The 14738-nt window shown below is 38.0% G+C and overlaps 1 protein-coding gene across 5 annotated transcripts in view; it reads right to left on the reverse strand.

Annotated features, from left to right (window-relative positions):
- The window catches only part of KCNA6 (potassium voltage-gated channel subfamily A member 6), a 99969-nt gene that overhangs the window by 57363 nt on the left and 27868 nt on the right, over positions 1 to 14738 (reverse strand). The gene's annotated exons all lie outside the window — the stretch shown is intronic.

Here is a 14738-nt window from a genome sequence, read left to right on the forward strand (position 1 = left end):
ACTTCAATGGAATCAAGTCCAAGCAATGTGCTCAGCCCCTAGGCCCTATAAAGTGAAGCCTCATACAATCTAGTCAACTGGGATCCCTTTTTCTTAATGCCCTATACCATCAACCTTGGTCCCAGGGGCTTATCTTGGGCTCTTTGTATACACTGGGCATATCTCTCCCTCCATGAAAGAATTCTGGCCTCTGTCTAGATCCTCCCTTGCCCAGGCCATGGGATGCTCTTGTTTCTCCTTGCCTGGGCCCATTGTGGTCCTACCACCTTCATGGGCCTCTCTGGCCATCCCAACATGATTGATCACTCTCTTCCCTGATATCCTGAGGCCTTTGAGGCCTGCCCCATACCACACATGTACATTGTTTTCTATTGGAAAGTGTGAGATCCACAGCCCACAGTCTTATGTTCAAGGCCTGCCTCTATCATGCCCTGGGCAAAAAAAAACTGGACCCCTTGCTTCTCCTGATGTGAGGTGCATGTGTTTGTGATCACAAAGCACTTCAAGAGCACACCAGAGTTTGGCTAAACACAAACGAACCAACAACTTCTTGCAACTTCTGTCTCTGCATGTGTAAAATGAGGATGACCATGGACAGACATGGTCAGATCAATCAGTTCCAAGCTTCTTAGAGCAACCACAGGGACCTAGTGAAACTGCTTTGGAAAAGATACATTACCAAAATGCCAGTAGATATTGGTCCTGTGTAGTAACTTCCTGTAGAATGAAAAGATTTAGTATTTATAATTTCAGCTATTGGGGAACAAGCCCCAAGTTTCATAATATGGAGTTACTGTAATTTAGTAAAGCACAAATGTGATGCAAAAGTATCCTGCAAGCCTGGTGTTCTGAGGGCAGCAACTCACCTCATGGCTAAGTGTTGCGGGCCATGTGACATTGGACCCACAAGACCAGCAGCAACATACTTTCCAGGGGGGACATTTGTGTGGTAACCTCTGCCAAGGGGTTGAAAACCTTTGTTTCTTTGTGAAATTCTGATGGTCATCAAGTGAAAGATAATACTTTAGCAAATGATAAAAATGTTTTTTTTGTTGTTGTTGTTATTTCAGAAGAGAACAGAAAACTTCTTTAAAATTATTTATTTACTTTTAAGTAGTGTCTACACCTAACATAGGGCTTGAACTCACAACCCGGAGATCAAACGTTGCACGCTCCACTGAGCCAGCCAGGGTACCCTAAGAACAGAAGACTTCTTGTTCTCCCAGACTGATGATTGGGGAAAAGCCTGTATAAGCACTTTGCATTCAAATTTGGGGTTGTGTCAGGTGTCTGGATACAATTTCCAGAGGCCAAGGGTCTGTATTAGGCTCACTTCTTATGATATGAATATAAACTATACACAGTGGGCTTTACCCCAAGTCTGCCCTTATAGCTTCTACAACTCTTCATGTATTCTCAGGGAATTCACTATACTTTACACATCAGCCTCCCCTTTCCCCCAAAAAAATCATTGAAAAATCATCTGACCTAGCGTTAAAAATGGCAGATTAAAAATATGGGAATTTTTGTTGTTGTTGTTGCTCCCTCCTGAAACCCTACTAAAATACTTGTGAGGGAAATTTTTAAAGGGGGCAGGGAGATAAAGTTATAAAGACAAATAAGTCAGGATAGTGGATCAAATATAAGTAAAAGCTAATTTGTAGCTGACGAGAACCCATTGGAGGAACAACCATTGGAGAAACTGAGGAGAAGGGCAGGATTTGAACAACCATTGGAGGAACAACCATTGGAGAAACTGAGGAGAAGGGCAGGATTTGAAATTGAGTGCCTATAGATGATAGTGCCTATCAATGAGATGTGGAGATTTGCTCCCAGGGAGTCAATGAAGGCTTGGGACTTGGCAGCACCCAATATCTTAGAAACATAATCAAGGGGGAAGTCTAAAAAGTGGCTGCAGTTAGGCATACCTATCTAGGTCTCCTCCTCAGCCCCACAAAGCTACTTACCCACCTAAAACCCCATCAAAAAAAAGCTTGAGAAGAAACTAAACCAGAAAGGCCTGGATTCAAGGTCAGGTGGTCTTAAGTAAGGCAGAAGGCATGTACTGAAAGTAGAAAGGGTTATATGTGGCATGAGTGTCTACATGCTCAGTGTGAAAAGTCTGCCACCTTCCCTGCCTTGCTCCAATGGACAACTGGAGAACTTCCTGGAGAAACTTAGGGAATCCAAGAGAAAATGCCTCTAGACATCAATTCCTAGAAGTCCCCAACAAGATGGCTTAGTCTCCACTACATTGCCTTGCCATGAGCTCACCACTCAACAAGCCTCCATAGCATAGCCCTTTCACACCTTACTCTTGAAAATAAAGTTACTCTCAAGTTTACAAGTATCTGAGGAAAGACTTGAGCAGACCAAAAAGACAAATGACAAATTCAGAGAAAACAGAAAATGCCAGAAGCAAAGAAAAAAAAATCAGAAACCCTCACTTAAATATTTTATCCTCAAAACAAGAATAGGTTGCAATAAGGAAGGAGGCATCAAAGAAGAAGAAAATAATTCTAGGAAATTGAAAGTATAATAGTTGTTAAAAAAAAATTCAACTCAGTAAATATAAAGATCTAATTGGCTTTGTTAAGTAATTCATGAATCAGGCACCGTCCCATCTTATAAGTAAAGGGGAGCTCTGAGTAGTTAAGAAATGGAAATGGAAGGTCTTTATAGGAAAAGGTAGGGCAAGAATGTTATTAGAGAAAGAAAAGAAAAAAAAAGAAAAAGGGAGAAAGAAGAAAGAAAGAAAGAGAGAGAGAGAAAGAAAGAAAGAAAGAAAGAAGAAAGAAAGAAAGAAAGAAAGAAAGAAAGAAAGAAAGAAAGAAAGAGAAGGAAGGAAGGAAGGAAGGAAGAAAAAGAAAGAAAGAAAGAAAGAAAGAAAGAAAGAAAGAAAGAAAGAAAGAAAGAAAAAGAAAGAAAGAGAAAGAAAGAAAGAAAGAAAGAAAGAAAGAAAGAAAGAAAGAAGAAAGAAGAGGGAGGAAGAGGAGGGAGGAATGAAGGAAGGAAAGAAGGAAGGAAGGAAGGAAGGAAGGAAGGAAGGAAGGAAGAGAGGATTGTTTCAGTCAAGATCCCTTCTCCTGAGGGGAAGAGCAGGGAGTCCTATCATGCAGACTAGCTTATCTTCCTTTGGGAGATAGAGAGGGCCCAGATGACAGATTGTCACTGTCATATTTTCTTGATGCTGACCAGAATATTCTAGATTGATTGGTTTAACATTCCACTCTTAGAGAGGTTGCCCAGAGGGAAGTGACTCCACCTCTGACCTGATTTCCTTTTTAACACAGCCGAAATAAAACTTAAATAGGTCTAGAAAATAAAGCTGAGGAATTCTCCCAGAAAGTAGAAAAAAAAAGTATAAAGACAGAAAGTAAAGTAAGTGTGATACTGTGATTTATAAGAAATATATATTTTGGTCTTTGTCCATGGTTCCTGGTTCACTGTTGCCAAATCCCATGTAATTTCATAAATGATTAGAGCAATAGGGGCATCTATTGTTATAATATTTGGCTCTTGTCCTTAGTTTCTGAAATAGGTTCAGATCCAAAAAGGTGAAATGGGTGTCTTTTACAGGCCTCTTTGAACCACATCTGAGTTTAAGTGAATATAGCAACTTTTGGAAAGCCCCTAAGAATGGGGGGCTGGTTGCCAGGGAAACCAACCCAAATTAGAGGGTTGGGACTTTCCATCTCATCTCCCTCCTCCCTCTACACCACCCAGAGACCTCCTGGGAGAATGGAAGGCTGGAGGTTAAACAGATCAGCAATGGCAAATGATATATTCCCTCACTGCCTATGTAATGAAGGCTTCACAAAACCCCAAAAGGATATGGTTCTGAGAACATGCAGGTTGATGAACATGTAAAAGTGCTGGAAAATGGCGCCCCTGAGAGGACAGGGAAGCTCCATGCCCTTTCCCCAATCTTGCTCTATGCATCTCTTCCATCTGACTGTCTTGAGTTACATCCTTTTATAATTAGGTGGCAATCTAGCAAGTAAACAGTTTTCCTGAGTTCTTGAGCTGCTCTAACAAGTTAATTGAACCAAAAGAGGGGATTATAGGACTCCTCAATTTATAGCAAGTCTTTAGAAGGACAGGTAACAACCTGGACTTTCTATTGACGTCTAAAGTGGAAAAGAGAACAGTCTCGTGGGACTGATCCTTTAACATGTGGGATCTGATAATGTCTCCAGGTAGTGTCAGAATTGATTTGAATTGCAGAACCCAGCCAGTGTCCACAGAATTTGAAAATAGCTCCTTTTTAACCATCCCCCGCAAACATACATTTTGTGGCCAGTCGTGCTGTGAGTGTAATATAAGAGTAGAGGACACACATGAGTGATTTTCCCTTAGAATAAAGAAATATAAGAACCAGGTAGGAGATCCAAAGTCAGTTAATAGGAGTTCTGAAAAAAGAGAACAGTCAAAACCAGAGTAGAAGAAAATAATCAAGGAAATAATTCAAGAAAATATTCAAGAACTGAAAAATGGGCATTTTCAGACCATGAATGCCCACTGAACACCCATGAAAATGAATAAAAATATGCCTACATCAAGGCACAGCTTGATGAAATTTAGGAACTGGGACAGTATCAGATTCTACCAAAAGCAACACTAGAAGCTAGAAGACAATGGAGGTGATTTTCAACCTAAAATGCTATAATTATTCAATCAGGATAGGAGGATATCTGTATTGTTGGTGGGAAGTTTAATAAGTCCCATTCTCCTTTTGGGCATCAAATAGTATTGAGTATATAGAAAAGTAAGTAATAGAAAAGAAGATATTTAGTAGCTATGGAGAAAAATAAAAAGTACAAGAAGGGAAATGTAGTTATACCATAGCTCACTACTTGGCTCAACAAGAAATAATATTTAAAATCATAATAAAATAAAAGAACATACTAAACTGATAAATGTCAAGCACTTAGATTGAGAAGGTGTGTGTCTATTGTGAAGAGTAATGTAGATGGTGTAAGAAAGAAAAATCCTTATCATCCATAATAGGAAGTTTGTTTTTCCAAGACTTAAAAAATTGGTGTAGGAGGGGGAAGAATGTAAGTGCATTATTGAGAAATACACTCTAGATATGCAAATTTAGAATAAAGAGCTAAAGAATTGAAAGAGATTTTCTTCTGAAGAGTACATGATAGGGATGGGGAGACATGGGGACAGAGACTGTTAATTTTGATTCTAAGCATTATTGAAATAACTTATCTTTTAAAGCCTACACTAATATTTTAATCTAGAGAAAAATAAATAATACATGAAAATTTCCTTAGCCTGAACGACACGAGTCTCCAGATTGAAGAGCCAGTTCTAGGGTTGTAAAATATAGCAAAACAAACAAAAAAGATGGACACTCAGTTAAATATGAATTTCAGAGAAATAGTAATCTTTCAGTAAAAGTATGCCTCAAATATTGCAAAATTTACTTGTAGATTATCTGAAATTCAAAAGTAATAAGTATCCTCTATTTTATTGAGTTCTTGAGGTCCAATACATGCATACCAAGGTACATAGCATGACACTAAAAAACACTGGGGATAAAGAAAAGATGTTAACTTCCAGAGGGAAAAAAACGTCACAGGCAAAGACATCAGAAAAGCATTGACTTCTCATGGCAAGATTGGAAATGTAGAGACAGTGGAACAATGCCTTCAAAATTCTGAAGAAAAAACAATTCCATTCTGGAATCTTTTATCCATACAATCATTAATCAAGCCTGAGACTTGAATAAAGTCATTTTTAGGCATACAAATGTTCAAAATGGTGCCTACCTCCTACTAGAGGATCTGCCCCCACAAAAGAAAAGAAAAGAAAAGAAAAAAAAGAAAAGAAAAGAAAAGAAAAGAAAAGATACAAGGCAAGAAAGAAGAAAGCATGGACTCCAGGAAGACAGAGACCCAATGTTAAGAGAGAAGGGAGATGAATTCCCAGGAATTCCCACTCTCTGCTGTGCTGGGGCAGAGAGACAACAGGCAAGATTGGAGTGAAAGAATGGAAGATTACAGGGTCAAAAAAGGAACTGACAGAGAGCCTGATGTATTTGGTCACATAGAAAATGATCAGTAGACAGGTTTTCCACCTCTATTGGAAAGTTTGGAGAGAATCATAAATACATGCACAGAAAATTAAGCAGGTAAAGAAAATGCAATTATTTTGCATTTTTACATGTTTACAAGATTAAATGAACATTATCATAATATACTGCTTGGAAATGCAGAAAATAATACTTAGTGATAAGGATGTAAACACTAAACAGTGATTTAAACAAAAAATTATGCTGGAGGCAGAGAAAGTGGGCATAAGATGTCATGAGACAAGAGGTAATCACTCAGAGTAAGAGTCAAAGTCCTGAAAGTAGCCCACAAGGCCCTACACAATCTATGTTGTCCACGTTACAGCTCTAATCTTACCCCTATTGTTCTACCCTCATTCACTTTCCTCCAACAAAAAGGGCCTCTTTGCTATTCTGTTCTTCAGGTATACCATATGTCCTTCTAGCTCAGGGTTTTTGCACTTGCTGTTCCCTTTGCTTAGAAGGTCCTTTTCCTACACATCCTCAGTGCTTCTCCCTCCCATCCTTCAGGTCTTTGCTCAGATGCCATCTTTTCTTGTAAGGTCATCCTTTCCTTCACTCTTATTTAACATTACATTTCTTCCTTAGCATTCCCTACATCATCATGGAACCTTATTTTTCTCCATATTATTCATAACCATTCTATATAGAGCACCACCTCTAAATAATGAGATGGTTAGACTGGTATTTTATTTAAACGTTTGCTTATTCTCTCCATTGCAGTGAAAGCCCCATGAGAGCAGTGTGTTTTGTTCACTACAGGTATTCATGATTTGTTCACTAATGTGTCCATGCCGAGAACACTGGCACATAGCAAGAGCTTTACAAATATTTGTTAAATGAAAAAAAGAACTCAAGATATATCAATTTAAGCATTTATGGAGAAGAATAAAAGTAAATACCAGAAACAAACTGTTAAAATTATTGAATGTGGTTGCATCTGAGGACTCAGATTTGTGGTAAAGAGAGAAGCAGGGCTAGCTGGTTTTCCTCAGAAGCCTTATAGCATTATTTGGCTTTATAAACCGTGTACCTGTATTACTTTCAAAAAAATTAAAATTATTTTTAAATATGCTCACGGTCTTCATCCCCTACACATATTCCTAAATTATATTTCAATTTGATATCAGAAGGAAATGACTATGGGATTCCCTACCCTTTGTATTATTAATCCTAGAAGCCATCCTCTTCCTCTCCTCCATCTCTTTCTCTCTAACCAATGCCTCTAATCCATCCCCATGTCCTGAAGCTCTCACCTCCTTCATGGCCCTCTGATTCATTCACCTTCTACCTCCATCACTACTTCCCTAGTCCCATCTTCTACCTGGATGTTGCCTAAGTTTTGTAATAGTCCCCTACATCCATTCAGTCCATCCACCCTATTCCACTGTGGCCAGACAGATATTTTCAAATACAAATCTGATCATATCACTCCATTGCAACTTGCTTTAAATATGCTCATGGTGTCATACTGTTCTTCCACTAAAGATAAATCTCTTAACCCTCTGCCTTGCTTGTTTGCCTTTTCTCTTGCCACCCCAGTCTCTCATGCTCATCATCTTTTTTTCCACCACAGAATCTTTGCACATGCTGTCACCTCTTCCTGGAATGCTGTTTCTCGAACTTCTGCCTGTTTGCCTTCTGCTCATCATTCAAATATCAGCTACAATGTCATTAAGTCAAATCCCCATATTTTAGGCTCTTTTTTAAAAGATTTTATTTATTTATTTATTCATGAGAGACACATACACACAGAGAGGCAGAGACACAGGTAGAGGGAGAAGCAGGCTCCACGCAAGGAGCCCAATGTGGGACTTGATCCCAGGTCTCCAGGATCACACCCTGGGCTGCAGGCAGCACTAAACCACTGCACCACCGGGGCTGCCCTATTTTAGGCTCTTATATGTGGATATCTGTACTTGTCACAGTTGCAGTTTTACATTTGGGCTTACTGAATTAGTATCTGCATCTCCACCATCAACACACACATGCACACATGTACACGTGCATGCACACATACTTACAGGCTCTTGACTAAAGAAGGAAATCTTTTGTTGTTGTTATATCCCCACTGCCTGGTACATAGTAGAAATTCAATACATATGTACTGAATCTGTTGAAACACTGTCTTTTACTACTACAACAACCATTATGTATTGCTTGGGTTTGAATAACATTTATCTGTCAGTCTTATCTCTATCCTAAAATTTTAGGACTTGGGAGACTGCATGCTTTTTTTGAAGGCCTGCTACTCACTCCTCTCTAAACTTCCAGTTCTCACCTGTACACATAATTTCTAGAAATGTTCATTGACATAATATGTGCAAAAGATTATGTGTTGTATTGGGTTTTTACCCTGGAGAGATTACATATTATAAAACCCTTCCTTACACCTTACTTTTAGATATGGTCATTCATGATACATTTCTATCACTTCACATATGATCTTTAAATGTGTTCTCTTCCTTCACAATTCAATGCAGTTTCAGTTGGATGAAATCCAGTAAACATCTGATTAAAGCTAAAGATTCAGCACTTTAGGCAAACATAAGGATTTTTATCTTGTCTCAACCAGTGAAGTTTAACACCTGTGTTTTGTGCCAATACCAAATTATGTGCCAATGCCTTTACTATACCAGAAAGATGGGGACATTGGCTAGTTGACAGGGTCACCATAAGAATGACCATTAGTCAACTAGTGCACAAAATTCCAAATCCAGCATAGGACAGGGCACTTGGTGGGTGGCAGCAAAGGGGGTGGGGGAGTCTAAATTTGAACACCTAATGTTGATCACCACTTGTTTCTAATTCCTTTGCAAGTAGAGACCAATCTGGTAATCCAACATTCACTTAACCCTTTGCTGAATAAAACAAGTTTAAATTAACCTACTTTTTTCTTTTGACTATTCAGAACTGTATGAGAAGCCAAAAATTCTTTAAAGTTCCTTCTATAGAATAAGACTACCATGTTGTCTTCCTCTAAATTAATTTCCCATTAGACATAAGCTAAAATAGTCATGGTGAATCCCAAGTTCCTTATGTCTGCAATATAATATAACTGAGCAATACTAAACTCAAGAATTCCCCCATGAAGTTATTTTTAAAAGACCCCTTCCTTTCCACCTAAAATCAGTCTCTGGAAATAGCTAGCAGGAATCACCCTCCAAATGGCCTCCCCTCCCCAGAGCTTGGCCATACCACATCAGCAGGAGAAGGTTGGGACAGAATCTGGATGTTCCTGCCTCTTCCTGGACCCAGTGTGAACCAATGACTATCTCAATTTCTTCTCCACACTTGCTGCTTTCATCACTGTTTTCAGAGTTAGGCTCAACAGTTATTCCTCAAGCATTCTGACATCTCTGTGAATGATGTGGGATTTGGCATTCCTTGTAACCTTGAGCTTGATAAAAATTTTTGGTCCTCTGGGGGCAAATCACCAAAACCCTGTACATTCCCAGAAAGGTAGAGAAATGGCACGGAACAAGTTTAGGGCTATGGTTTATGCTTCAAACAACCATAATAAGAGCATGTATATACCTTAGAGTCGCCAATGAAATGCCAATTAAACAAGGTACTATTTAATACCCATCAAGTCAATAGCCCAACTAGAGTATTCAATGTGAAAGCAGATGCCATAAACATTCTCATACAGAGCTGGTGGTTTCTTCTATCTGTTTCTCTCTTATTTCTATAACCACCTCTTAACATTTTTTAAGATGGAAATAACATTTTCTGATCCTAAAAATATACCCTCATTCACTTGCTTCAACAAGAAGGGCCTACAGAAAACTATAAAAGAGAAACTGAAAATCATACATATACTTTCTACACAGAAAAAAACATATTGCTTTTGGAATGCTACAGAGATCATCTTAGCCCAGCTATTCTTGTTCATCTAATAAATGAAACAAGAATTGAAGCTGCATCACACTGTGAGAATATAAGATAATATTTTCATATCATACTGGTAGCTATGACCATTACTGTTATTATATACTTCGAGTAGATGATAGATGATAGATAGATAGATAGATAGATAGATAGATAGATAGATGATAGTGCACACTTTATGTTTCCACAAGATGGTCTTTGTGTGCCAAAAAAAACATTATTTGGAAGATACATTGCTTCAATAAATAGTTATTCAATTTATTAAGGTTGCACATTTTTCAGTGAAGTTATTCTTTAAGTTTTTGAATCCAAATGACAAATTTTGTTATTCTATTTGTAAGCAAAGGTTGCCTGCTTTGTTTTTCAAGATCCTGAATTCCTCAAGAGGCTTTGAAAGCAATAATAAGAGGAGAACACCTTTAGGGTGTCTGTTATGGATTGAATATTTGTGTCCTCCCAGTACCCATATGCTGAAGCCCTAACACCCAATATTTGGGGATGGGGCTTCCTAAGGAAGTAATTAATGCAAGCTTAAATGAGGCCATAGGGGTTGGACCCAGGTCCCATAGGATGGGTGTCCTAGAAAAAGGAATAGACCCTGTCTCTCTGTCTCTCTGTCTCTCTGTCTCTCTCTCTCTCTCTCTCCCCCTCTGTGTGTGTGTGTGTGTGTGTGTGAGAGAGAGAGAGAGAGAGAGAGAGAGAGAGAGAGAATAGAGGAAAGGTCATATGAGAGCACAGTGTAAAAGTAGTGGTCAGCAAACTAGGAGAGAGATCCCACCACAAACCAAACCTGCTGGCATCTGATCATGGACTTCTAGCCTCCAGAACTGTAAGAATATGAAATTCTGTTGTTCGAGCCACCCAGCTTGTGCTATTTCCTTACAGCAGCCCTAGCAGCTAATTCAATATGAGAAGCAGAGACTCTTCCTTTACATCTGGTGGGGGGAAGAAAAGGTTAGATGTCAACGATAAGAAAAGAGCAGGAATCCACATGCTACTAGATGGTTGCATCCCTGGACACTGCCAGACTTTGGAGCGAATGGTTGTTGAGCACACAAGGTGGCCAGACCTGAGGCATGGGGTTCCCAGCCTGACAATGAGGCTGCAGAGCCACTACTGGATTTGTGAACTGAGATTTATACCCAGTCTTAGAGTTGCCAGATTGAGCAAATAAAAATACATGATCCTTTCTTCCTCTAAGAGAAGAAAATCTATTGTGCTTCTCTTTGAATTTCCAGTGCTTCATACACTGCCTAGAACTTCAGTAGACTCAGTGATGCTGCTAAATTAATTAAAATAACCCTCAAATGTTAAAAAAAAAAAAGGGATCCCAGTTAAATTCGAATCTCAGATGATTTTGCAGTATTTGGGATATTCTTTATTTTCCTCTTTAAATGTTCTTCTTTTTTAAACTAAAAAGAAAACAGGGCAGCTCCGGTGGCGCAAACAAACAAACAAACAAAAAAAACCGTTCACTCATTTGGAATATTCTTATATAAAAAATTATTCACTGTTTATTTGGAATTAAAACTAATTGGATAAATTAATTATTTTATCTGGGAATGCTACCCAGTGCAGGCATGGCTTTCTGGAGGGCATTTTAGTAATTCATGTCAAAGCCTTTAAAAGTAAGTATTAGCACAACAATTCCACTTGTAGGAATTAGTCACAAGAAATCACTAGATAATAAATATACAGGTAAGGATATTTCATCAGTGTTTGCTCATAATCATGAAAAATTAAGGCAAGAGAGGTTGAACAGTTGTATTTTTGTTCAAATGTATGCGATCTTAAAGTTGTAACTTTTAAAATCTATATTTATTAGAATGAAAAGATGTCCAGAACATATTGTTAAGTTTAAAAGAGTAATAAAGTACTTTTAAGTTTGATTTTATTTTTAACTTTTTGTCGCAAGACACCATCTCTCACCCACACATACATGAAAAACATCTGGAATATTTATACCAAAATATTGATAGGAGCTATCTTTGGCTTATGAGATTATTGGTGACTTACTTTGTTCTATATCCCTTTGTGCATATATTATCTTAATAATCAGAATGAAACAATAATTATATTACAATTTAGAAAAAGTACTTGCAACTTTTTAAGAAAGAAGTATGCAAAAGCATTGATAATTCTATTATCTTGAAATTTGAAGCAAGGAATTCATGTATGGATTCAGTAATTACTTACCTAAAGTCAGGGATGTGATCCTTATCATGTTTTAGTGTAGATTTATCTAAGTTATGACATCTTCCTCCGGCTAAAAGAACCACAGAAACACCTGGATATGGTAGATATTTGCTATTGTTCTTCATTTTGTTTGGGATTGAGGGAGTTATTTTTTTCTCTACCTACCATCTATTTTGTCCCTTCTTCTTGTTACAGAGCACCAGTTTTCCTTCGGGAAAATTACCTCCAGATCCCATGCTCAGTCCACATGCTTTAGGTCAAACTGACTCCAACCTTAGAGCATGTGATCCTGATAGGTCCAATCAGAACATGCCATTCCCCTGGCCTAATAATTTATTCAGATAAGAGAATGAGATAGAATTCTGATCAATGAAAATCAGATTGTGGATTTTGTCAGGTCAAGAGAAATACTCTTTTTATTGGACTAGAACACAGAAGAATATATGCCTAGGGTTACTAGCCATCTTACTGCCATTAGAAGCCAACATGGACAGCAAAATTACATCAAGAGAGACAAACAAAATTTACCTCCTGGATCACATGGTACCTAAAGCTCAGTTTTATTATTATTTTTTTTTTAAGATTTTATTTACTTATTCATGAGAGACACAGAGAGCGAGAGAGAGAGGCAGAGACACAGGCAGAGGGAGAAACAGGCTCCATGCAGGGAGCCCGACGTGGGACTCGATCCCGGGACCCCAGGACCACACCCTGGGCTGAAGGCGGCGCTACACCCCTGAGCCACCCGGGCTGCCCGTTTTATTATTTTTTAAGCCAAATTCTTTAAAAGAATTTTATCAGTTTCAAGTAACGTAGTAAGCACATTAGACTTATTGTGAATTTTCCAGCAAAAGCTCTGGTTAATTTGATTGATATGAGGATAAAATGAATTGAATCTACTGGTACTAGTTGTAAACACTGTTTACAAGTCTGAGTAAAATTTCATTGGCGTCTAAAAAAAATAAAAATAAATAAAATAAAATAAAATAAAATAAAATAAAATAAAATAAAATAAAATAAATTTCATTGGTGTCAATACCCCAAGGAGAAGCATTGCCAGGCATCCTGTATATTATAGGATATGTCCCATATTTAATGATTTTTGTCCTGCTTCTTGTATTGGTTTTCTCAGGGCACCCTAAATGTCCTGTATTCGGCATTTTTCAATAAATTACAAAAACTCAGCAGTTGGGGTGTTTATCAAACTTCTGGGTATGGGTATTTTTATTTGCTAAATGTGGTGGCCCTACTGAAGAGGAGTCATTCACTCTCTACACCTTGCCATGTTTCACCCTGCTCTTATCGTAGCTCTGCCAACTTAGCCCAATTTTGGCTAAAGTTATATGAGTTAATGAATTTTTCTTTTTTGAATAAGATGATTTGAGCCAGATTTTTAGTCTCTTGTAACCAAAAGAAAACTAACTGAACCCAATTAATTGCAGAACCACCACCACCTAATCTGTATAGCCTAATTATAGTAATAGCTACCTTTGACATTAATCAATTACTGAGTGTATTCAGGACATTTTAAATATGCTATCTCACGAATTAGCCTACTCATCCTTTGAGATAGACATTATTTTCTATATTTCACAGATAAGGAAACTGACTTTCTGTGAGTTGAAATAATTCTCCCCAAATCACACAGCCCGGTACATGGAACCAGTATACCAAAACATCAAGTCTGTATTCTTCTACTGAACCACACACTACCTTCCAGTCCAGACTTGAAATTCTCAATTCTGGTTTTACACCACAGAGAGAATTCTTCCATTGGTTCACTGCTGGTTGAAGTAAAATAACCACCAGAAAGCCCACTTCCCACGAATAGCTCTGACTTGAAGCCAAGCACCTAAAAAGTGGCTGAACAGAGCCTTGGTTTAAAGTGGGTGCAGGAAGCCCCCTGAGTATGACTATTTTCTCTAATTTCCAAGCAAGGATTATGATCTGAAAGCAAGTTTTTGGCTCACTTGAGTAGTGTCAAGTTAATCAAGGTCAGACCCATTGTTTAAATTAACCAAATAACTGCAGATTTTCCACTGTTTATGGATACTACCTAAAACTGTACAAGCTGGACATGAACTATGTAAAGGCAGACCTAAGAATAATCACCAGATTTCCAATGAATCATTTCAGTTTCCTGCAAATACATAATAATACATAAAAACTAAATGACTCCTGCACGTTCACCTGTGATATGACATTCTATGTGCAATTCATCTTGTTTTTGTTACTTTCACAGTAACTCTGAAACTGAGATACAGCAGAGAGGTGCTCTGCTCAAAGTCAAGCAGCAGGTCAACAGCAAATAGATAAGACCACAAACAAATGAGACCCCAAAGAAACAAATGAAAAAAATAGCAAGTGTCTACTATATCCAGGTGTTTCTCTGGCTCTTTAAGCAAGAGAAAGATGTCATGGCTTAGATAAATCGACACTAAAACGCAATGAGGAACATGGCTATGACTTCAAGTAAGGAATTCCTGAATCCACACATGGACTCCTTGCTTCAGACTTCAAGATTATAGAATTAGCGATGCTCTTGACAAATAGGTTTAATTAGAAA

Source organism: Vulpes vulpes, chromosome 8 (genome assembly GCF_048418805.1).
Source record: "Vulpes vulpes isolate BD-2025 chromosome 8, VulVul3, whole genome shotgun sequence".
Lineage (NCBI taxonomy): Eukaryota > Metazoa > Chordata > Mammalia > Carnivora > Canidae > Vulpes > Vulpes vulpes.